At 36.2% G+C, this 25,633-nt stretch overlaps 1 long non-coding RNA gene and 1 pseudogene across 1 annotated transcript in view; both read left to right on the forward strand.

Annotated features, from left to right (window-relative positions):
• LOC138170321 (uncharacterized) overlaps window positions 1–25,633 on the forward strand; it is a 398,334-nt gene that overhangs the window by 290,985 nt on the left and 81,716 nt on the right. The window lies entirely within an intron of this gene.
• On the forward strand, window positions 13,253–15,138 carry LOC138170320 (actin, cytoplasmic 1 pseudogene; annotated as a pseudogene).

Here is a 25,633-nt window from a genome sequence, read left to right on the forward strand (position 1 = left end):
CATGTACAAAAATATCCATATCACCTTTTTTTTTTGCTTTCTTTTGGAGGGGGGAGATAGGTCAATTGGGGTTAAGTGACTTGCCCAAAGTCACAAGGCTAGTTTTTGTGTCAAATGTCTGAGGCCGGATTTTAACTCAGGTCCTACTGACTCCAGTACTCTATTCACTGTGCCACCTAGCTGCCCCAACAGCATCTCTTTTCTAGTGGCAAGGAATTAGAAATAGAGGGATAACCATCAACTTGGGAATTAATGAACAAGTTGTATATGTATTCATGGTGGAATACTATTGTACTATAAGAAATGATGAGCAACATGCTCTCACAAAAACATGGAAAGACATGCATGGCCTAATGCAAAGTTAATATATTTTGTACAAAGGTACAGCAATACTGTAGGATGATCAACTGTGAATGGCTTAGCTATTCTCAGAAAGAAAATATTCCAAGATAACGCTGAAGGACTTATGATGAAAAAATGCTATCCCCAGAGAAAGAACTGATGGTGTCTAGAAACAGATTAAAGCATACTTTTTTATTTCATTTTTCTTGAGTTTTTTTAATTTGTCCATTTTCTTTCATCATAACATTATTATAAAAATGTTTCACATGACTACATGTGTATAGCTGATATCGAATTACATGCCTTCTCCATGAAAGAGGGGGTAGGGAATGAGAAAAGGAGAGAATTTGGAGCTCAAAGTTTTAAAAATATTTTTTCCATGTAACTGGAGAAAAAATATAATATTGAATAAACAAAGATAAAATTAAATTAAAAAAATTAAAAATCATATATCATCCTGGAGCTTTTACCATCAACCCCCCCTCCTAGTTAGAATAATAAGTTTATAATTAACCAGTATAAAGTAGCAGGAAACAAGATTGCAAAGGGGAAGTAGAAGTTACAGACTGGCCTACGAATCAATGAATCATACTTTGTAAACTGTGTCATATATTAACTAAAAATCACATCCTGATACTATGTGCTAAATCAGGGGACACCATCTAGATCTTGCTGTCAAGACCTTTTGGGCTTATGATTTGTAAATCTCACATAAGCTCCTGACATTTGTAATAAGATCAGCAAAAATCGAATGGTCCTGACAACTTTTAGATGATATTAATGAATTAATCCCAAGGTAGCACAAATAAGGGTTAGTCTCTCTCCCACCCAAACTGTATAAAAATGAGACCTAAATTTATGTCCCTTGAGCACTCTTTCAGCTCCATCTGGGTCCATGCTACAGAGTATTCTCAAGTCTAATGCATGGTTAAGTGAGTGCTTGTCTCTGCCTCTTCCCCTCCCCATTTCCTTTTCCATGTTGTTTATTTAATTTCACCATTTTTTCATGTCATTTATCTCTTTACATACTGTGACTTATTGAACTGTGTTTCAAACATTCTTACCCACTGTCACAGTGTTCTTTTCTGGGAACTGGGAAGCCAAAGAGTTGGGCACCTTCCCTATTTAATAATTCTATAAATTAATGAACAGTTCATGCTTGTTACCTCGTGGGTGGATCCCTTCAATAACCAGGTGCTCATTGTCCCTCACACAAGCTTCTGCTACTCTAAGCTATTCTACATTCAGCTGTCAAAATGATCTTCCTAAAGAAAGGTCAGAAAAAAAAAGACATGTCAGATCATATGATCCCACCCCCACTCAATCAACTCCAGGGGCTCCCTATCACATAAAGGATAAAATATAAAATCATCTTTTTGGTATTCATAGACCTGCATAATCTGTTTCTCCCTCTTCAATTTTTCCAGGCTGTTTCAGCCTTAGAACCCTATCATGTACTCTGTGATGCAAGGACCCAAAATTCCTTCTTGTATGTCACACAACACATTCCATCTCCCAATTCAGCATTTTCATTGTCTATCCCCAATGCCTAGATGGTTCTTCCTGTTTATCTCTGCCTCCTGGGTTCTATGATTTCCTTCAAGTACCAGCTAAAATCCCCACCTTGTAGAGGAAGACTTTATAGATCTCTGTTTATTGATATACCTTCCCTCTCATGAATATTGTAATTTATCCTGAATGATACATTGTTCATATATCATTATATGAATGTGTTTTCTATATTACACTGTGAGATCTGAAAGTAGGGACTTTGTGTAGTGCCTAGAACATAGTACATGCTTGATAAAGGTTTATGGATTGACACTTGTCCATCTTGAAGCCAGCATAACAAATATAATATATGAGCCATTTTGGAGGCTCAGAAGCCTAGGTCCGTGTAAATCTACCATTGGTTAAAGATTACTTCAGGACTCATTTACCTCTGTATTCAAACAGGTCTGTCTAATATGATTCACTTTTGTACAGTTGACTCAATATAGTTTTGCTTGAGGATGGCAAAACCAGACCTGGAAAGAGCTTCTAAAGAATATTATTCCACATCTGGAAAATGTTTATGGTACAGTAAAATGAGCACTGGATGGCAAGAACAAAGGATGATAGCTTTAGAGTGGAAAGGTTCCTTGGGACCCATCTAATAGAATCCTTTCATTTCACAAAAGAAGAAACCAAGGCCCAGAAAGGTTAAATGATTTGCAAAGGTTGGATGGTACTTAGAACACCTATTGAAAAATGAATAATTTTTATAGTTCTTTTACAAAAGCAAAACCTTATTGATAGCATCAGCAAAAGCCCTTCTCATCCAGGAATAATGACCTCTCCATTTTTTTCCAGAGGTTTGGCTAGAAGGCTGCCCATCTCCAGTGGTATATTCTTTGTACCAACTGTCAATCTCATAAGGACATAGAGCAATATCTTCCTTGGGACTCTGAGATTATATCTCATGTCTATTTTTTCCCCTTTGGAAAAATATTCCTGACTTGGGCTTTGTGTCTCTTTGACATATGCATTCTTTATTACTCCTCTCTTTTAATATCTGAAGGCTAAACTACATATAGTCATCATTCATGTTCAAACTACCTGCCCAGCTCAAAGTTGAATGCCCTATAATTTTAAGATTCATAAAAATCTCAACTCCAAACCTCCTTCTGTTCTCCCAGTTAGATTAGTAGGTGGCAGCAGAAAAGCATAGAAAAAAAAATTAATCTAAGGGGCAATGTTTTTTTTAATTGATGACTCTGTATTTACTTTTAGTTTAAAACATTCAGTCCCACAGTCTCTTAAATTTCAAATTTTCTCCCCCTCTCTATCCTCCTCCTACCCCTTCATAGCAGCATGTAATCAAATACAGATTCTACAAATACCTTCATGTTGAAAGTTAGTCATGTTGTAAAGGATTATAACCACAGGCTGAACAATTAAAAAGAAGGGATACAACAAAACAAAACACAAACAAGAGAACAAATAGTTTGCTTCAATCTGCAGACTCTGTAGTTTGTTTTTTGTTTGTTTGTTTTCTGGTATTGGATATTCCTTTCCATCATGAGTCTTCTAACTTTGTATTTCTGAGAGGAGTCCAGTCTATCGAAGTTAGTTGTCACACATATGATGTGTCTGTAATTGTGTACAAAGTTTTCCTGGTTCTGCTCTCCTCACTCATCATCAGTTTATATAAGTCTCTCAAAGTTATTATGAAGTCTGTCTGCTGCTCATTTCTTACAGCACAGTAGCATTCCATTACATTCATACACCACAACTTGTTTAGCCATTCCCCAGTTTATGGACATTCTCTTCATTTCCAATTCCTTGCCACCAGAAAAAGAGCTGCTATAAATATTTTTGTAAATATGGGTCTTTTCCCACTTATGTGACTTTTGGGGGGATATAGTCCCAGAAAGAGTGGTGCTGCGTGACATAGCATGAAATTATTTATAGCCATTTGAACATAGTTCCAAATTGCTCTCCAGAATGGTTGGATTAGTCCACAACTCAACCACCAATGCATTAGTGTTCCAATTTTTTCACATCCTCTCCAACATTTGTCATTTTCCTGTTTTGTCATCTTCATCAATCTGACCAGTGAGATGTGATACCTCAGAGTTGTTTTGATTTTCTTTTCTCTAATCAATAGTGATTTAAAGTATTTTTTCATATGCTTATAGATATCTTAATTTTTTCCTCTGAAAACTGTCCATATCCTTTGACCATTTATCAATTGGGCAATGACTTGTATTCTTATACATTTGACTCAATTTTCAGTATATTTTAGAAATGAGGCCTTTGTCAGAAACACTGGTCACAAAAATTCTTTCCCAGTTCCCCACTTGCTCCTAATCTTGGTTACATTGACATTTTTTTGTACAAAAACTTTTGAATGTAATGTGATCAAAATTATCCACTTTGCATTTTATAATGATCTTGAACATTTGTTTGGTCATAAAATCTTCCCTTCTCCATGAATCTGACAGGTAAACTATTTATTGCTCTCCCAGATTGCTTACAATATCAGTATTTATACCTAGATCGCGCACCCATTTAGACTTGATTTTGGTATATGGTGTAAGATACTGATCTATACCCAATGTCTTCCATACTATTTTCCAGTTTTCCCAGGAGTTTTGTCAAACAGTGAGTTCTTACTTATTCCAGAACCTGGGGTCTTTGGGTTTATCAAACAATATATTCCTATAGTCATTGACAGTTGCATCTCATGTACTTAATGTATTCCACTGATCCACTACTCTATTCCTCAGCCAGTACCAAGTAGTTTTGATGACTGCTGCTTTATAATACAGATTGAAATCTGCTATGCCTAGGCATCTTTCCCTAGCATTTCTTTTCATTAATTCCTGTGATAGTTTGGACATTTTGATTTCCAGATGAATTGTTACAATTTTTTCTAGTTCTATAAGATTTTTTTTTGGTAGATTGATTGGTATGGCACTAAATATGTAATTTAATTTGGTTAAATTGTCAGCTTTATCATATTATCTCAACCTAGCCATGACCAATTGATGTTTTCCCAATTATTTAGATCTTACTTTATTTTTGTAAAAAATTTTTGGTAATTGTGTTCATATAGGTCCTGAGTTTGTTTTGGCATGTAAATTTCCAAATATTTTATAATTTCTACAGTAACTTAAATGGAATTTCTCTTTCTATTTCTTGGTATTGGATTTCATTAGAAATATATAGTAATGCTGAGGATTTATATGGGTTTATTTTATATCCATATAAGATATAGATATTTTATATCCAACTTTGCTAAATTTATTTATTATCTCAAGGATATTATTACTTGGTTCTCTAGGATTTTCTTAGTATATTGTCATATCATCTGCAAAGAGTGATAGCTTAGTCCCTTCTTTGCCTAATTTGATTAATTCAATTTCTTTTTCTTCCCTTATTGCTACTGCTAATATTTCTAGAACCAAGTTGAATAAGAGGGGTGAAAATGAGTATCCTTGTTTCACCTCTGATCTTATTGGAAATGCTTCTAGCATGCCCCACTTACATATAATACTTGCTGATGATTGTAGATAGTTGCTACATATTATTTTATGGAAAACTCCATTTATTCCTATACTTTCTAGTGTTTTTTAATAGGAATGAGTGTTGTATTTTGTCAAAAGCTTTTCTGCATCTATTGAGACAAGCCTACGGTTTTTATTAGTTTTATTGTTGATGTGATCATTTATACTGATAGTTTTCCTAATATTGAACCATACTTGCATTCCTGGAATAAAGCCTACCTAATAAAAGTATATTATTCTTGTGATAAGTTGCTGTAGTCTTTTTACTAATATTTTATTTAAAATTTTTGCATCTACATTCATGAGGGAAATTGGTCTATAATTTTCTTTCTCCATTTTGTCTCTTTCAGATTTAGGTATCAGTACTATATTTTGTCATAAAAAGAATTTGGTAGGACTCCTTCTCCAATTTTCCCAAATACTTTGTAGAGTATTGGAATCAATCGTTTCTTAAATGTTTGATAGAATTCAGTAGTAAATCCATCTGGCCCTGGAGATTTTTCCCCAAGTTATAGGAGGTAGGATCTGACTTTGGTTTAGAAATGAGAGCCACAGGATTCAGGTTGGGTATTTCCAGAAATTGTAAGGCATTTCAAAAAAGTGCCAATCTTTTGCTTTTTTTATATGTTTTTTTTTATTACCAATGCTTATCATACTGCCTGGTATATAGTAAATGCTTAATAAGTCCTTATTGACCAACTCACTGAGAGCATTGATGTGCAAAGAAATAAGGAATTAACTTTGGAGAGTAATCTTTGAAAATCTAGACCAGTGGAAGAAGTCATTTGGCAGTCATGGTGGACTGGAACTTCATGGGACCAGTGCTGAACTGGATCTGAGTTAAGTTAGGAGAATAATTCCCATAGACTGAGGGTAAATAGTGGGAGATTTATTCTCCTGAGTCATTTGCAGAAATTTGTGTCCATTGTTCTTGTTATGTTTTGTAGTTAGTACTCTTTTGTAAAAGTTATCTCATATTAAATACACTATATTTTATAATAATTCAACTAAAGATTCTTGTCTATTGTCCTTAAGAAATAGGAGGAGGGGACATATCTCATGAAAACAGTAGATGAGACTGTCAGAACTGGATGAGAAAGAAACACAGTCCTGTACAGGGCCTGCAGCAGCAGCTACTCCTGGGGCTATCAGCCCACAGACTGGATGTTTGAAAGTCCCCTATTTAAGCAGTGAATGGAGCACCAGCCCTGGAGTCAGGAGGACCTGAGTTCAAATCCAACCTCAGACACTTAACACTCACTAGTCGTGTGACCTTAGGCAAATCACTTAACCCCAATTTCCCCCTAAAAAGCAAAAAAAAAAAAAAATACCTGTTTAAGTTTTCAGGAGGCAAGATTGTAGAGTAAACAGTAAGCACTCCCACCCTCCCTTCTTGACCCTGAAAAACCCAGAGAAAATTGCCCCAGGAGAAATGCTGGAAAAGTGGAGCCAGCAGAAAGAGCACTGCAGTCTTTTAGTTTGGAAGGGTGGGGGGATTAGCAGAAGGAGTCCCTCTTGCTGTGACTGAAGGTAACCAGTATGGGATAGGAGGCATCCCAAGAAGCCAGTGAAGAGGCCCACCTCAGTGATCCAGTGGGAGATTATGAGTCCCAGAGTGGTACAGCTGTTAAGTGCCAACACCAGGAACCCAGGCATGCCTTGTACAGCCAAGTGAATCAGCAGAGATCAGCATAAATGAGTATCCACCAGCATCTGAGCCTACATTTGCTCTAGTGCATCCCTAGGGGAGGAAGAGAACTCCAGAGGCCAGACCACCCCTCTCCTACACCTTACATAGCAAGCTTCAGTATTAGCCCCAAGGAAGTACCAGCAAGCTCTAACTTAGCAACAGAGAGCTACATCATTATATAGATTCCAACTGACAGAATCTGAGGCCACAGCACACAAAGCCAGGAATTAGGACAATAGACCCCCAATAAAAGAAGCATGGAACAGAACACCCTGAGCCCCACAAACAGAGAACCACTTTAAACAACAGAAAAAAGGCAATCACAAGGGGCAAGAAGCAAATTAGAGGGGCAGCCAGATAGCTCAGCGAGTAAGAGCACCGGCTCCAGTGTCAGGATGACCTGGGATCGAATCCAGGCTCAGATACTCTGCACCACACCCAGAAATAACTGGCTGTGTAACCTTGAGCAAGTTACTTAACCCCAACTGCTTTAAAAAATTTAGAAAACCAAACCATAGCTTCTTAATATAGGGACACAGAAGATCAAAATACAAATTCAAAAGAGGACAGCATTGACACTGTACCCACATCTGAAACCTCAAAAGGGACTATGAACTGGCCTCAAGCCCAAAATGCATTCTTGGAACAACTCAAGAAGAATTTTAAAAGTCAAACTAGAGAAGAAGAAGAAAAAAATGTTCAATTCATTTAAAAATACAATTGACAAAATAGAAAAAATATCACTAGAAAAAATACTACTTAAAATGTATGATTGGTCAAATGGATATGGAGGTACAAAACCTAACTAAAGAAAATAATTCCTTTAAAGTAAAAATGTTCAAATGGAAAAGGGGAGCAAAAGTTAACTGAAGAAAACAATCTATTAAAAATTAGTACTGGGCAAGTAGAAGCTAATGACTCTATGAGGCATCAAGAATCTGCCAAACAAAATAGAAAAAATGAAAAAAAAAGTAAGAGAAAACACAAAATATTTCATTGGAACAACAACTGACCTGTAAAATAGATCCAGGAGAGGTAATTTAAGAATTATTGGTCTGCTACAAAATAATGATAAAAAAAAACAGCCTGAACAGTAAATTCCAAGAAATCCTCAAGGAAAACTACCCCAAGGTCCTAGAATCAGAGGATAAAGTAGTTATTAAAAGACTCCACAAATCACTCCCTGGTGATATCCCTAGTGAATCCTAGTGTTTCCCTATATATCCCACAGTGAAAACACCAAGGAATATTTTAGCCAAATTTCAGAATTATCATATCAAGGAGAAAATCTTAAAAGCAGCCAGAAAGAAGCAATTCAAATATCATGGAATGACCCTCAGGATCACACAGGACCTTGCAGTTTCTACCTTAAAAGATTAGAGGGATTGGAATATGATATTGCATAAGGCAAAGGAGTTTGGACTACATCTAAGGATCAGCTTCCTGGTAAAATTGGGCATAAACTTTCAGGCAAAGAGATGGATATTCAATGAAATAAGGACTTCCAGACATTCGTGATGAAAAGGTCAGAGCCCAATGGAAAATTTTGTCTTTAAATACAAGACTCAAAAGAGCCATAAAAAAAATAAAAACAACATGGTATTCAACAAGGGCAAATGGTTTACCTCCCTACATGGGAGGACGATATTTATAAATCTAGAGGACTGCATTTTTATCAAGACATTTAAAAGGGATGTACGTAGGCAGAAGTGTGGGTATAAGTTAACTAACAGGATGATAAAAAATCTAATTAAAAGGTGCAAAGGAATTATAATGGGAGAAAAGGAAAGGAGGAAGCAAAAAGGGGTAAACTACATCACATGAAGAGGCACAAAAATATATTATAGAACAGGGAAAGAAGGGAGGATGATGAGCTTAGTTTGAACTATACTCTTGGGTTTGATCCAAGGAAGGAATAACATATTCATTTAAGTATAGCAATCTAACTTGCCCTTGTAATGGGAATGTAAATTTTAAAGATCTTCCCTGCCCCTAGGCTAAAGTGCACCTGGAGGCTGGGGTGGGAGGCTTGTTTTTCAGTAGATACTTCTTGATTGGCCAGTGAGTCAATAAGGTTGTTACATTCTCTGAGCCAGGAGAAGGCTATATAAGCCCTGATGTGTAGCTTTGTTTTGGGACTCACTTTGAGAAGTGTTTGGTGATTTGATATAGATTCTGGGAATCCGTTGTTTGGAGCCCCCCCCCCACCTCCACCCCCTTTGAAAAACCCAGATGTTGAAACCCAGATGTTGATTGGGTATGGATGTAATGGTTGGACAGTTTGGAAAGCTGTCTACTTGATCTGTTTCTGTCTTGATAATTCTGCTTGTATACTTTGAAGTTCGGGGTGCTGACCTTTTCCCCTGAACAAGGTAAACGATATATGTCTGACTGATTAAAGTAAGCTTGTTAACCCATTTTGAGTTGCTTTCCTTTATCAAAGCAGATCCAAGAACCTGTGGTGGCGGCCACCCTGGGGACACTGGGGTGCTTGCTGCTACAGTCCTACAGGAAGTGGAGGGGGGTGGGGATAGAAGAAGAAGCAGGTGGTTGGAAGCAAGGAAAGAAGTAGTAAGAGAAAAGGGAAAGAAAGGGGAGGGGGCTTATAGAAGTGAGGGAAGATTGAGGGAGGAGATTGGTCAAAAACAAAGCTCTCCCTCCCCCATATATATATATATATATATATATATATAATATTTTCTTTAATTTTTAAAGTGTTTTTATTTATTTATTTTAATGTTCAACATTCACTTCCACAAGATTTTGAGTTCCAAGTTTTCTCCTCATCTATTCCCTGCCCCGTACCCCAATATGGCAAGCATACTGTTTATCCTTTCCCCTAATTTGCCCTCTCTTTTATTCCTCCTATCTCCCCCTTAGCCTTTTCCGCTTCCTTTATTTTATGACAAGATGGATTTCTTTACCCCTTTACCTATATATCTTAGTTCCTGTTCGCATGTAGAAGCATATTTTTAACATTTTTTTTAAATTTGGGAGTTCCCAGATTCTCTCCTTTCTTCCCTCCTCACCCACTGCCATTGAGAGGACAAATAATTCAACATAGGTAATACTTGTATAGATATACAAAATATTTCCATAGCCATCATATTGTGAAAGACTAACTACATTTCCCTCCATCCTATACCACTCCCCCCCACAGTTTTATATTTTCCCCTTTGACATTGTCCCTTTTCAAACCTGTTTGATCCTGACTGCCCCATCTCATACCCTTCCCCATTACTTTCCTTCAGGGTAAGATACCAAATTAAGTGTGTATGTTATTCTCTCCTTAAGCCAAATTCAATGATAGTAAGGTTGACTCATTCCCATTCATTTCGCTGTTCTTTGATTCCATGATAAGGAATCCATTCCTTTTCTTTGCCTCTTTTATTTGAGATGATTTACCCTATGCTATTTCTCCCTTTCTCCTTCTCCCAATATATTCCTCTCTCACCTCTTAATTTTATTTTTTAAATATTATGCTTTAATAATCAACTCACTCTGCACCTTTTATCTATGTAGACATATACACACACATACATACATACATACATATACACACATGCATATATACATATAAACATTTGTGTGTGTGTTCCCTTCAACGATCCTAATACTGAAAATAGCCTCACGAGTTACAAATACCACCTTTCCCCACAGGAAAGTAAATAGATCGACCTTCATAATTCCTTATGATTTCTCTTTCCTCTTTACCTTTTCATGCTTCTCTTGAATCTTCTGTTTGAAAGTAAAATTTTCTGTTCAATTCTTGTCTTTTCATCAAGAACTTTATTTCATTCAATAACCATATGTTTCCCTGCAGTATGACACTCAGTTTCGCTGGGTAGGCGATACTTGTTTTTAATCCCAGCTCCTTTGACCTCCAGAAAATCATATTCCAAGCCCTTCAGCCCCTTAATGTAGAAGCTGCTAAATCTTTTGTTCTCCTGATTGTGTTTCCACAGTACTCAAATTCTTTCTTCCTGATTGTTTGTCATATTTTCTCCTTGACCCGAGAAGTCTAGAATTTGACTATAATATTCCTAGGAGTTTTATTTTAGGGATCTTTTTCAAGAGGTGATTGATGGATTCTTTCAATGTCTATTTTGTGCTCTGGTACTAGAATATCAGGACAGTTTTCCTTGATAATTTCTTGAAAGATGATGTGTAGGCTTTTTTTTTATCATGGCTTTCAGGTAGTACAATAATTTTTAAATTATCTCTTCAGAGTCTATTTCTCAGGTTGGTGGTTTTTCCAATGAGATATTGTACATTGTCTTCTATTTTTTCATTCTGTAAGATGTGTTTTATAATATATTTCCCATAAATCCATTAGCTTCCATTTGCTCCATTCTAATTTTTAATGAATTATTTACTTCAGTGAGCTTTTAGACTTTTTTCCCCTTTGGTCAATTCTACTATCTAGGGCATTCTTCTCCTCATTGACTTTTTGGCCCACTTTTGCCATTTGGGTCAATCTATTTTTAAGGTGTTGTTTTCTTCAGTATTTTGGGGGGTCTCCTTAGCAAGCTCTTGATTTCTTTTTTCATGATTTTCTTGCATTAGTCTCATTTATCTTCCCATTTTTTCCTCTCTTCTCTTGATTTTCAAAATCCTTCTTGAGCTCCTCCATGACCTGCAACTAATTCATATTTTTCTTGAAAGCTTTGGGGAAAGAATTTTGACTTTCTTGTCTTCTTCTGTGCTTTGATCTTTTTTATCACCAAAAAATGATTCTATATTCTGATTTATCTTCCTCTGTTTTCTCATCATGTTAGCCAGTTACTTGACTTTTGAGCTCTTTGCCATGGTTGAATTCTGCTTCCATAGTGGAAGGTGCTGTATATCAAATTTCGGGGGTTTTGTACAGTGGTTGTCAGAGCTACTTTTAGGTACCTGCCTCAGAACTGTGAGGAGGCTCCCTTCCACAGCCAATACAAGTTATGCCATGACAGTACTTCTCCTTACCTCAGGACCACCACCCATGACTGCACCCCAGATCCAAACAGGGCAAAGCAAGAAAATCCTCCCTCAGCACCAGCAAAGAGATTCTTCCAATTTCCCTCTGATCTGTCACTTCATCCTCTCACTTCTGTGGGCCTGGAGGTCCAAAAGCAGTCACCCAACTGCCACTGCAGCCCCAGCCTCCACCACCCTGGGGTCAGGGACCAAACTGAACTCTTTTCTCACCCAGGTCCAACAGAGTTTCCACACTGACCTTTTACTTTCTCTTTGCTGTTTCTGGGTTGAAAAGTCTGGAATCTGCCACAATTTCCACTGATTCAGGTCTGCTCAGGCCATTCTGTGCCACTGGTCTGGTCCAGTGTGGCTAATGTGGGACTGTGCTCTACTCCCAGCCCAGTGCAATGGACCCTTCCTTTCACTTTGCACAACAGAATATTTATACAACTGATACTATGCAGAGTGTTAAGGATAAAAATATAGAGAGTCTGTACCCTCAAAGAGCTTGCATTCTTTGTGTGTTTATTTGGTATTTAATTTATTTAGTATTTAATTTTTCCCAAGTTGAAACTTAATTTTTTTCATACTTACTATTGCTGACTGTATTTTCCTCCATCCTATTCCCCCTACCTCTATTTATCTATTCTTCTCCTTTCACTTTGGCCCTCATCTAACGAGTTGCATTTCTGATTTCTGCTTCCCACGATCTGCTCTCCGCCACATCTATCACCCTTCCTCCTTGTCTTATTGCCTTTCTCTTCTATTTTCCTTTAGGGTAAGATAGATTTCTATTCCCTGTTGCCTGTGTATTTTATTCCCCAGTTACATGTAAAGGTTAGCAGTTGAAACAGGCAGTATGCAAAGATGTCCACTATCAGCACTATTCAATATAGTTCTAAAAATAACTTGCTATAACAATACAACTAAAAAATAAATTTAGGAGGCAGCTTTGGCATAAAGGAAACAAAACATATTGTTTTACAAATAATCAGATTTGGATGTGGCAACCCTATATAGTCAACTAAAACTTACTCAAAAAATAAAACATCAAATGAAGAGCATACAACATAACCCATCAGCTTTTCTCAAAATCCTTAATAAAACAAAGCAGACAGATGTAGAAAGAGAATTTCATTCCAAATAACTATGAGATATGTGAATTAGAACCACTACAAAACACCTTTGAGAAATGGACAGGCCCAGCTGTGAGCTCTTCCACCCAGCGTGCACTTGCCTCCCCCCTGCCTCCAGGTGCGGCACCACCTCCTCTCTCCTCTAAAGGGTTTCAACTTGCCACTTCAAAGTCCACCATGGATGATGATATTGCTGCTCTCGTTGTTGACAATGGCTCTGGAATGTGCAAAGCTGGCTTTGCAGGAGACGATGCCCCTCGGGCTGTCTTCCCTTCCATTGTTGGGCGCCCCAGACATCAGGGTGTGATGGTGGGTATGGGCCAGAAAGACAGCTATGTGGGGGAAGAGGCCCAGAGCAAGAGAGGTATTGTGACCCCAAAGTACCCCATTGAACATGGTGTTGTAACCAACTGGGATGACATGGAGAAGACCTGGCATCATACTTTCTACAACGAGCTCCGTGTGGCCCCTGAAGAGCACCCTGTGCTGCTCACAGAAGCCCCCCGAACCCCAAAGCCAACAGAGAAAAGATGACTCAGATTACGTTTGAGACCTTCAATACCCCAGCCATGTACGTTGCCATCCAGGCTGTGCTGTCCCTGTATGCCTCTGGTCGTACCACTGGTATTGTGATGGACTCCGGTGATGGTGTGACCCACACTGTGCCCATCTATGAAGGTTATGCCCTTCCCCACGCCATCCTCCATCTGGATCTGGCTGGCCGTGATCTGACAGACCACCTCATGAAGATCCTGACTGAGAGAGGGTACAGTTTCACCACCACAGCTGAGAGGGAAATCGTGCGTGACATCAAGGAGAAGCTGTGTTATGTCACTCTAGAGTTTGAGCAGGAGATGGCCACTGCTGCATCCAGCTCCTCTCTGGAAAAGAGCTATGAGCTCCCTGATGGTCAGGTTATCACCATTGGCAACGAGAGGTTCTGGTGCCCAGAAGCTCTCTTCCAACCATCTTTCTTAGGTATGGAATCCTGTGGAATCCACGAAACTACCTTCAACTCAATCATGAAGTGTGATGTTGACATCCGTAAGGATTTGTATGCCAACACCGTGTTGTCAGGTGGTACCACCATGTACCCAGGCATTGCTGACAGGATGCAGAAGGAGATTACAGCCCTAGCTCCCAGCACAATGAAAATCAAGATCATTGCCCCGCCTGAGCGCAAATACTCTGTCTGGATTGGAGGCTCCATCCTGGCGTCTCTCTCCACCTTCCAGCAGATGTGGATCAGCAAGCAGGACTATGATGAATCTGGGCCCTCCATTGTCCACCACAAATGCTTCTAAATGGACTGTTTGTGTTGTTTTTTTTTTGTCAAAGGGTGTGACATGATGATGACATGATAATTGCCCAAAAAAAGAGATGAGATTGGCATGGCTTTATTTGTTTTTTTTTTTGTTGTTGTTTTTGTTTTTGTTTTTTGCGCTTGACTCAGGATTTAAAAACTGGAACAGTGAAGGTGATGAGCAGTCTAGGTATGTTGGAGGGCAAACATCTCCAAAGTTCTCCAGGGCATCTTCAGGACTCTGATTGTACATTTGTTTTTGTTTTTTTTAATAGTCATTCCAAATACCGTCTAATGCATTGTGAGAGTTCCAGGCCTCTGTGAAGGCTGTCAAGGAGCGATGTAACAGATCCCGAGGGGGACGGGGAGGGGGGAGATACTAGTATGGCTTTTAAGTGTAAATTATGTAATCCTTAAAAAAAACTTTTTGAATCTTCCGCCTTAATACTTGTTCCTTTTTTAATTGTCAGCCATATGGAATGGCTCCCTAAATTCCCTCCCTGCCCCCAACATAGATGTGAATGAGGACTTTTCCAGTCTCCCTGCGAGTTTTGAGATTGGTGCCAGTACTTGGGGGAGGGGAGGAGCTTTACCTGTACACTGACTTAAGACCAGTTCAAATAAAAGTGCACACGTTAAAGAAAAAAAAAAAAGAAATGGACAGGCATTAATTTAAGAAGTATCAAAAGCTTGTGAGGAACTCATCCTAATGTAATAATATGAATAGTAATAATATAAAATTAAATTAAATTAAAATTAAATATAAGAAATAATATGAATAATAAATATGAAAATATTCTTTAATTTATCTTCAATGGGCCATAGTTATCAAGCAAGGAACATTGTTTTTTAGATCTAGAAAAAAAATTACAATAAAATATATTTGAAGGAAAAAAGGTCTAAAACATCAAAGGTGATAATGGGGGAAAGTGGGAAGGATGTGGAAGCAATAGTCTACTACACTCCCCAAGCTTAAAATTCTTAGTCACAAAAAATATTTTTCAAAATTGTCTATTCTGCCTCAAATGTGAACTTACTAAATTTCAGATAGATAGGTATCATTTTATTTTTCCCAATTACATGTAAAGATAATTTTCAACATTCATTTTTATAACATTTCAAGTTTCAGATTTTTTCTCCCACTTCCCTCTTCTCCCTCCTCCCAATCTGATATAGGTTAATCGTGTGCTGTCTTATACATTTCTTTCCACAATAGTCATATTGTGAAAGAGCAAAAAGAATAAAAAAGAAAAGTCACAAGAAAGAAAAGTGAAAATAGTGTGCTGCAACGTACATTCAGACTCCATTGTTCTTTCTATGGATGTGGATGACATTTTCCACCATGAGCTTGGATCATTATATGCTTGAGAAGAGATAAGTTCATCATACTTAATCATTACACAATGTTACTGTCACTGTGTACAATATTGTCCTGCTTCTGCTCACTTCACTTAGTATTAGTTCATGTAATTTTTCCCAGATTTTTCAGAAATGTGTCACCTAATCTTTTCTTAAAGCACAATAGTATCCCATTACATTAAAATAAATTCACTTGTCCAACCATTTCCTAGTTGATGGGGGATTCCCTCAAATTCTAATTCTTTGCCACCACAAAAAGAAATTCTATAAATATTTTTGGACATGTGGGTCCTTTCCCCATTTTTATGATCTCTTTGGGATTAAGACCTAGGAGTGGTATTGCTGGATCAAGGGGTATGCACAGTTTTATATCCCTGTAGACAAGGTACCAAATTATTCACCAGAATGTTTGGTTAAGTTCACAATTCCATAAATATGAATTAATGTTGCAGTTTTCCCACACCTTCTCCAAAATAATTCATTCTCTTTTTCTGTCCTTTTAGCCAATATGATAGGTGTGAGGTGGAATATCACAGTTGTTTTAATTTGAATCTGTCTTATCAATAGTGATTTGGGGCATTTTAAAAAAATGATTGTAGATAGCTTTTTTTCTTTATTTATTTTTAGTTTTCAACATTCATTTCCACAAGATTTTGAGTTACAAATTTTCTCTCTGTCTTCCCCCTACCCCCCACCTGAAGATAGAAAGCATACTGAATACCCCTTCCTTGAATCTGTTATCTCTTACATTCTACTCCATCCCCCCTCTAATTTTCTAGTAGGGCAAGATGGATTTCTATAACACAGTGCCTGTATATCTTATTTCCCAGTTGCATATATATTTTTTTAACATTTGTTTTTAATTTTTTTCCAGATTCTGTCCCTTCTTCCCTCCTCATCCACCCCCACTGGGAAGAAAAGCAATTCAATATAGGTAGTAAATGTGGAGTTACATAAAATATTTCCATAGTAGATATTTTGTGAAAGAATAACTATATGTCCCTCCATCCTATCCCACCCCACACTTATTTTATTTTCTACTTTGACCCTGTTCCTTTTAAAAAGTGTGTGATTCTTGAGGCAGCCATGTGCCTCAGTGAGTAAGAGCACCAGCCCCAGTGTGGGGATGACCTTGGGATCGAATCTGGGCTCAGATAATTAGCACCACACCCAGAAATAACTGGCTGTGTAACCTTGAGCAAGTTACTTAACCCCAATTGCTTAAAAAAGAAGTGTGTGATTCTCCCTCCTCCAATCTTGTTTCCCTTTTATCATACCCCATTTTATCCTCTTTGCCCCTACTATCGCATAGGGTAAGATACCCAAATGAATGTGTATGTTCTTCCCTCCTTAAGACAAATTCAATGAGAGTAAGGTTGACCCATTCCCTTTCACTTTCCTGCTCTTACGCTCCATTTTAAGACTTTTCTCTTGCCTCTTTTATGAGATAATTTACCCTATTCTACCTCACCCTTTTTCTTTCTCTCATTATATTCCACTCTCACCTCTTAATTTTATTTTTAGATAACATCCCTTCCTATTCAACTAGCCCTTTGCCCTCTGTCTATGTATACATGTACACACATATAAACACACTCACATATGTATTCATACACACATACACTCTCCTATACATACATATATATATATTATTCCCTTCAACTAACTTCATACTTAGAAAAGTCTCATGAGTTACAATTATCTTTTTTCCATGTAGTAATGTAGATAGTTCAACTTTAATAAGTTCCTTATGATTTCTTTTTCCTGTTTACCTTCTCTTGCTTCTTGTATTTGGAAGTCAAATTTTCTCTTTAGCTCTGGTTTTTTCATCAAGAATAATTGAAAGTCCTCTATTTCATTGAATAACCATATTTTCCCCTGAAGTATTACACTCAGTTTTGCTGGGTAGGTGATTCTTGGTTTTAATCCTAGCTTCTCTGACCTCTGGAATAACATAATCCAATCCCTTCAATCCCTTTGTGTAGAAACTGGCAGATCTTGTGTTAACCTGATTTTGTATGTATCCACAATACTCAAATTGTTTCTTCCTGATTGCTTGTACTATTTTCTCCTTGACCTGGGAATGCTGGAATTTGGCTATGATGTTCCTAGAAGTTTCTGTTTTGGTATTTTTTCAAGAGGTGACAGGTGAAATTTTTTTTCTTTTTGGAGGGCAATTGGGGTTAAGTGACTTGCCCAAGGTTACACAGTTAATTTTTTTTTGTGTGTGGGGGTTAAGTGCCTGAGGCCAGAACTGAGTTCAGGTCCTCCTGAGACCAGGGCCAGTGCTTTACTCACTGCTCCACTTAGCTGCCCTGAAAGGTGAATTCTTTAAATTTCTATTTTGCCCTTTTATTATAGAATATCAAGGCAATTTTCTTTGATAATTTCTTGAAGGATAATTTCTAGGCTCTTTTTTTTCTGTCATGGCTTTCAGGTAGTCCAATAATTTTAAAATTATCTCTACTGGATCTATTTTCCAGGTCAGTGGTTTTTCCAATGAGATATTTCACATTGATTATGTTTGTATCTGTTATCTATTGTCTTGATTTCTCATAAAGTCATTAGCTTCCATGGGCTTCAATCTATTTTTGAAGGAATTATTCTGTTCAGTGATTTTTGAAATTCCTTTTCCATCTGGCAAATTTAGCTTTTTAAGGCATTCTTCTCCTCATTGGCTTTTTGGGCCTCTTTTTGCCATTTGAGTTAGTCTATTTTTTAAGGTGTAATTTTCTTCAGTATTTTGTTTTGGGTGGTGGGGTCTCGTTTACCAAGCTGTTGACTCACTTTTCATTATTTTCTTGCATCATTCTCATTTCTCTTCCTAATTTTTCTTCCAATTCTCTTACTTGGTTTTCAAAATCCTTCTTGAGCTCCTCTATGGCCCATAACCAGTTCATAGTTTTTCTTGGAAGCTTTTGACATAGGAGTTTTGACTTCATTGACTTCTTTCTGTTCTATGTTTTAGCCCTTTTTATGGCCAAAAAAAGGATTCTATGGTCTGATTGTGCTTCCTCTGCTTGCTTATCTTACCAGCCAATTACTTGAATTTTAAGCTCTTTGCCATGGTAGAACTCTGCTTTCAGAGTGGAGAGAGCTATGTCCCAAATCACTGGGGTTTTCACAAATGTTGTCACAAGTCTGAGGAATCCCCTTCCCCCCCACAGTCACCACAAGCTCTGGCAAACTGGCCACACACCCCGGGACCACCACCCAAGACAATGCTCCAGATCCCAGCAGGTCAAAGCAAGAGCAATTTCCCTCTGAATGGTTGCTTGTTCCCCCCAAATCTGCAGGCCAGGAGCTCTAGAGGCAGCCACAAGGCAACAGCTGCAACGACCCTCCCTCTACCACATCTTGACCCAGGGGCAGGTGCCCGGTAGCACTCTTCTATCACCCAGTTCCAACAGAGTTCCACACTGAACTTTTACTTTCTTTGTGGCATTTATGGTTTGAGAAGTCTGGAAACCACCACAGCTGCTGGTGATTCACTCTCCTGAAGTCTACTCTGCCCACTCTGGGCTGCTGGTTGGGACCACCCTGGGTCCAGACCCATGTGGCTCATGTGGGACTGTGCTTGGCTCCTACCTTAGTGTGATAGACCCTTCTTGCCATCCTGCCAGGCGGCCTTCAGTGGGAGAATGTTTTTTTCTGTTACTTTATGGATTCTGTAGCTCTAAAATTTCTTTAGAGTAATATTTTGCATGTATTGGAGGTGGTTGGATGGGGAACTCACACTAAATTCTTGCCTCTACTCCACCATCTTGGCTCCACCCCCCTGCATCTAAATTTTAAAATGATCATTGTACATTGTAATGAGAAAACCTTTTTAAACAAGTTTTTTGCATCGTTTCAAAGCAGAGAAACTGATTTGTACAATTTATGGGCAACTTCTGTTCTGCCAGTAACATGGTTGGCATCAGTCAGCTTGAAAAACTTTCTTCTACTTCAATAGTTTTATTTTCTTCATCTTAAAACTGGTTCTTGACATTCTTTGATCATTTATCAAGTGGGGAATAACTTTTATTTATTTAAATTTGACTTGGTTCTCTATATTTTAGAAATGAGAAATTTATCAGAATACTTGCAGTAAAAATTGTATATGAGTTTTCTGCTTTCCTTCCAATATTTGATCCATTGGTTTTGTTTGTGCAAAATCTTTTTTTTAATTTAATGTGACCAAAATTATCCATTTTGCATTTTATAATATTTTCTATCTCTTTTTTTTCATGAACTCTTTTATTCACCATGAATTTGACAGGTAAATTATTTCTTGCTCTTCTAATTTGCTTATGGTAATTTTATGGTGAAATCATGAAGGCATTTGACCTTATCTTGGTATATGGTGTGAGATGTTGGTCAGTGCCTAGTTTCTGCCATATTATTTTCCAGTTTTCCCAGAAATTTTAATCAAATAATTGTTATTCCTTATCCCAGAAGCTGGAGCCTTTGGGTTGATCAAACAATAAACTAGTAGAACCTTTTACTACTATGTTTTATGTACCTAGTCTATCCCTCTGATCCACCACTCTATTTCTAAGCCAGTGTCAAGTAGTTTTAATTATTGCTGCTTTATAATACAGTTTTAGATCTAGTAGAGCAATGATGACTTACTTTGCATGATTTCCCCTTTAATTCCCTTGACATCCTTAACCTTTTGCTCTTCCAGGTAAAGTTTCTAATTTTTCTTGCTCTTCCAAATATTTTTGGTAGATTAATTGGTATGGTACTAAATAAGTAAATTAATTTAGTTGCAATTGCAATTTTTATTATATTAACTCATCCTACCCATGAGTAATTGATATTTTTCTAAATGTTTAGATATCACTATATTTGTATAAAATTATTTTGTAACTTTGTTCACAGAGATTCTAAGCTTCTCTTAGTAAGTAACCTCCTAAATATTTTATATTGTCTATAGTTAATTTAAATTGAATTTCTCTTTCTATCTCTTCTTGCTGATCTTTATTGGTAATATATAGAAATGCTGATAATTTATGTGGAGCTATGTTTTAACCTGCAACTTTGCTAAAGATGTCAATTAATTCAAATAAATTTTTAGTTGATTCTCTAGGATTCTCTAAGCATACTATGATATCATCTTCAAGGAGTAATAGTTTTATTTCTTCCTTGCCTAGTCAAATCCCTTCAATTTATTTTATCCACTCATTGCTAAAAGTTAACATTTCTAGTACAATATTGAATAATAGTGGTGATAATGGGAATCTGTGTTTCACAGCTGATATTATTGGGAAGGCTTCTAGATTATCCCTAATACAGATAATGCTTGGTCTTGCTTTTAGATAGATACTACTTAAAATATTTTAAAGAAAGCTCCATTTATTCGTATTCTCTCTAATATTTTTAATAAGAATGGGTGCTATATTTTGTCAAAAATATTTTTTTCTGTATTTATTGAATAATCATATAATTTCTGTTAGTTTTGTTATTGATTTGGTCAGTTTTATTAATACTGACCCAGGTTGGCCTGTTATAAATAACACTTAATCATAGTATATTATCCTCATGATAAATTGCTGTAATTTCTTTGCCGTTATTCATTAGGGAAATTGGTCTATATTTCTCTTTCTCTGTTTTCACTCTTCCTGGTTTAGATAGTAGCACAATGTTTGTGTCATAAATAGAATTTGGTAGGACTCCTTTTTGTCTATTTTTCAAATGATTTCTACAGTATTGGAATTAATTTTTCTTTAAATATTTGGTAGAATTCACTAAATCCTTCTGGTCCTGGAAATTTTTTTATTAAAGAGTTGATTGATGGTTTGATTTTTTTTTCTAAAATGGGGTTAAGTATTTTATTTCCTCTTCTAATAATCAAGGCAATTTATATTTTTGTAAATACCCATCCATTTCACTTAGATTTCACTTAGATTGTCAGATTTATTGACACACAGGTGGTTATATTTATTATCAGTGAACACATGATATTTTTTCTCTGGGATTTTAGAATCCCCAAATTTTATCTCTTTTATTTATGACACCCTTTGAAGTCAACTTTGAATTTTAAACCTCAGATGCATGAAACTTTACAGTCCTGAAACTTCACCTTTTTTGTTTCTAAATTCATTTTTATTTATAGGAAATCAAATGTATATTGTACCATAATCTGATTATGGGAAAGTAGCAAGAGGCAAATTTTGAATGTCTTGTAGAAGTGGGAATACTCCCAAGAAGGAAAAAATATATTGATAATAACCAATTTTCCCTTCAGTGTCTCTACACTGTATCTAATAAAATTTAAAAAGTTATTTTCAAAGTGAAAAGATACTTTCAAAATATGAGGGTCTAACAATACAAATGCAATATTAAAATGATACAGGAGAAAATCCAACTAGTTGAATTTGTTAGATTTTTCATTTTTCTGTTATATGAATAAACAAAGGAAGGCATAAATTCAGAAAGAAGCTAAACAATGATCTTAAAAGAAATTTGCAAAACACTTACTTATTTCTCTGGAAATGACCCCTGGAATGTGAGGTATAAATAGGAATTATGTCTGGTTCTGCTGCTACTTGGATGTATTTTAATATTAGTAGGTTCTAAGAAATTAAGAATATGATAAAAACAGAGAAGTGTGGAAAGATCTACAAGAACTGATAGAGAATAAAGATAGCAGATTCAAGAAAATAATATACATGGTAACCACAAAAATATAAGCTGAAAGAACAACCATATATTCATACTCAAATCAGATCTCATGCCAAGATCAATTACAAAATTACAAAGGACAAAACTGATTTGAAAGAAAATATATGAAAGAAGACTCTTAAGAGAAGAGGATGCTCTCAAGCCAGCCATTGATACATGGGAGGTACATAGATATTGTGCCTTGCATATATTTCCATATTTTTGAAGTATTAAAAAGTTTTGCTATTTTCCTCTTTTTGGGTTTAAAGTATTAATTTTTACATGAAACTCTTTTCAATATGGAGTGATAGAGAAGTTGTGGTTTTTAAAAACAAAAGACACTAATAAAAAAACTATTTTAAAAATCTTGTATTTGCAATATCAGTTAAAGATGTCTAAGGTAATGTGGTGATATACACCAATGTAATTTATCCAGTAATCCAATTGATAGGCAATGAAATATTTGAAAGCTATTGCTTGGTTGCCTCATCTCCATCCTGAAGGTCATTATTGGTGCCTGCCCTCATATTATCTATCAAATCAGAAGTCTAAATTTAAATTCTTAGCGGATACTAATCCTATACTAAACTAGTTTTGTTCTTTTCTTTTTCATGTGTGTCATCTACCTTCTAAGTATATAATTTGTCAGAACCTACCAAGGAAAATTAAGACACTTTCTGGGGAGAAAATTAATCTCTAATAATGAATAAAGGCACATATAGTTAAAGTACATATACATTAAGGTCTTTCAGAATACTGGTGAAACATGTTTAAAATGCTAAAGACAAATACCAGTTTGAAAGCTGTCTTCCTTTAGTCTATTAATCAATCAACACACATTTATTAAGTGCCTTTTATAGACCAGATATGTGTTGGACACTGGTGATAGAGAGAAAAAGAATTAAACTGTCCTTGACCCAATGGACCTATGTTCAAGTTTATTTTGAGGGAAGGTATTTGAGGGAAGGTGGAGACAGGATGATTAAAGAGATGACATCAGGAAAGGCCTTATCTAAGGAAAAATTATATAATATGAGTTTTGAAGGAAAATAGGGATTCCAAAAGGTGAGGATGAGGAGGAAGTATATTTGAGATATGGAAGACAGGCTGTCTCAAAGTATTTCCACTATTGCCTGAAAGTAAAGTGCAAGAAACACATGCCAGAATTTTCTAGTTAATGCTTTCCTATTTTGAATTCCTACAGTCTGAAGTCTCCCACTTGCTCTGGTGCCCAAAGACCTATAATCTGTAGATAATGGAAGGAATAAGACAGAGAACCTGGATTTAAATCTCAGCCTACCACTTAATACTTCTATGACGTTGGAGTAGTAACTTAACATCAATGGGAAGTACTTCTCAGCTTTAAAATAAGGAGATAGGACTAAACGTCCTCTAATGTTCCTCTCAAATTTAAATCTATGTTCCTAAATAATCCCATGATCTAAATGCCTTATATTGACCAAACATTATGGGACTTTGACTCTCACTAAATGTTTGTAATCTCTCCTTGGACTTTTGCTTTACAACCCAAATGTATCAGTGCTCAGAGCTTAGTGCATTTAAATGAGTCATGTTTAAATATTTTTGTTCATCTCCACTTGTCCTTTTTTTTCTTTATTTCTTCCTATTTTGCTTCATCCCTGCCAAACTGATGGGTAATATTATAGCTTGTTACTTTGGCAGTGGTTTTTATGTCTCCATTGTGGGTGGCTTTGTATCATTCCTTTGTTTTTAATGTCATGTACTACAATATTTGGAGTTCAATGCACTGCATACAACAAAAGCTAAAAAAAGTGAAAAGGAAAATTCAAATAATGTCTGATAAAATTTCAAACTGAATGTATTATAAATTACTCCAAGATACTAAAAATATTGCAGAAGTTTAGATTCTTTTATCCAACAAGGCATGTCAATACTATGACAAAGGAAAAATGTTTTGAAATTCCACAGATGTATTCTTATCTTTTACTATATTAAATCTAGCCAATCATTCTAAAGTGAGCACATTTAGGAATAGAAACCAAAACAAGGACCCTCATCTATAACTAAGACCAGGTTATGCTCCATGGTTATGACCCACAATGCATCTCTGTAGTAACCCTTCATAAAACTTTCATGGTCTCTCATGAAATGAAAGTTCATTTCTAAATCACAAAGGAATTTGTGCTAAAAGAAAATTACTCCAAACATAAACTGAAGCTGATTGTCACAGCAAGTGATGAACAGAAACCCAATAGAAGCACAAGTCTACTAAAAAAGAAAATTTAATTCTGACAGAAAAAAAAAAAAAACCTTCCCTCTGGATCAACAGCTTAAACCAAAATTCCTTAAGTTCTTCAAAAAATGATTTTAGATGGGAAAATCTTTTGTCAGCTTATTATTATTCAGTGACAAAAAGAAAATCTATTTCTACAGTTCAAAAAGACTAGTGAGAAAAAAGAACCAGCAAGATCTTTGAATTTGCTTCCATGTGTGAAAGACACTGAGAGTTAAGATATATGTGTGAGAAAATGATTTTTCTTTTTAATCATAGAAATAAGATAATGGAGTTTCCTTAAAAAATATTTTGATTATTTCAAGAAGCAAGGTAATAAGATGATTTGTTCCCCCTTGGAGATTATATTAATTAGAATTTTTCCTGTTTTTCTGCTTAAAGGTCACTAGCTTAGGAAACTAAAAGAAAAAATAAATCCAATGCCAAAAAACAAACAAAAAAAATCTTTAATTTCAGTGCTTAAAACATTATGATTTATCTGATACATTTTAACTTGTGGAAGTATAATAGCCAGCTCATCACTATAGGGTCTGTACATCCTACTTATGGGAGAGTCCCATTCAGTGTAGAATTCCTAATGCCACATCATACAAGGGCTAAATGTAGGGCCAGATTTTTTATAGCCCAGTGGTGACAGTGCATAAGCATCTAAGGACAATACACATGCAGAAGAAGCTAATTAACATCAAAAACTAATTAGTCCCTCACTATTTAGCAATGAAGTATCAGCAGCTGTCTCAGATGCCATATGCTAATTAGCATTAATAAACTTCAGAAATAATTGTCTCCATTGTTCTGTGTTATAATGCTCCCTCTAATTGTACTTTGGAGAGCATTGGCTATAAATGGTAGGAAGTATTACATAGCATT

The sequence above is a fragment of the Petaurus breviceps genome, unplaced genomic scaffold, assembly GCF_028583685.1.
Source record: "Petaurus breviceps papuanus isolate PSGF00001 unplaced genomic scaffold, PetGlider_PUasm1.0 38, whole genome shotgun sequence".
Classification (NCBI taxonomy): Eukaryota; Metazoa; Chordata; class Mammalia; order Diprotodontia; family Petauridae; genus Petaurus; species Petaurus breviceps.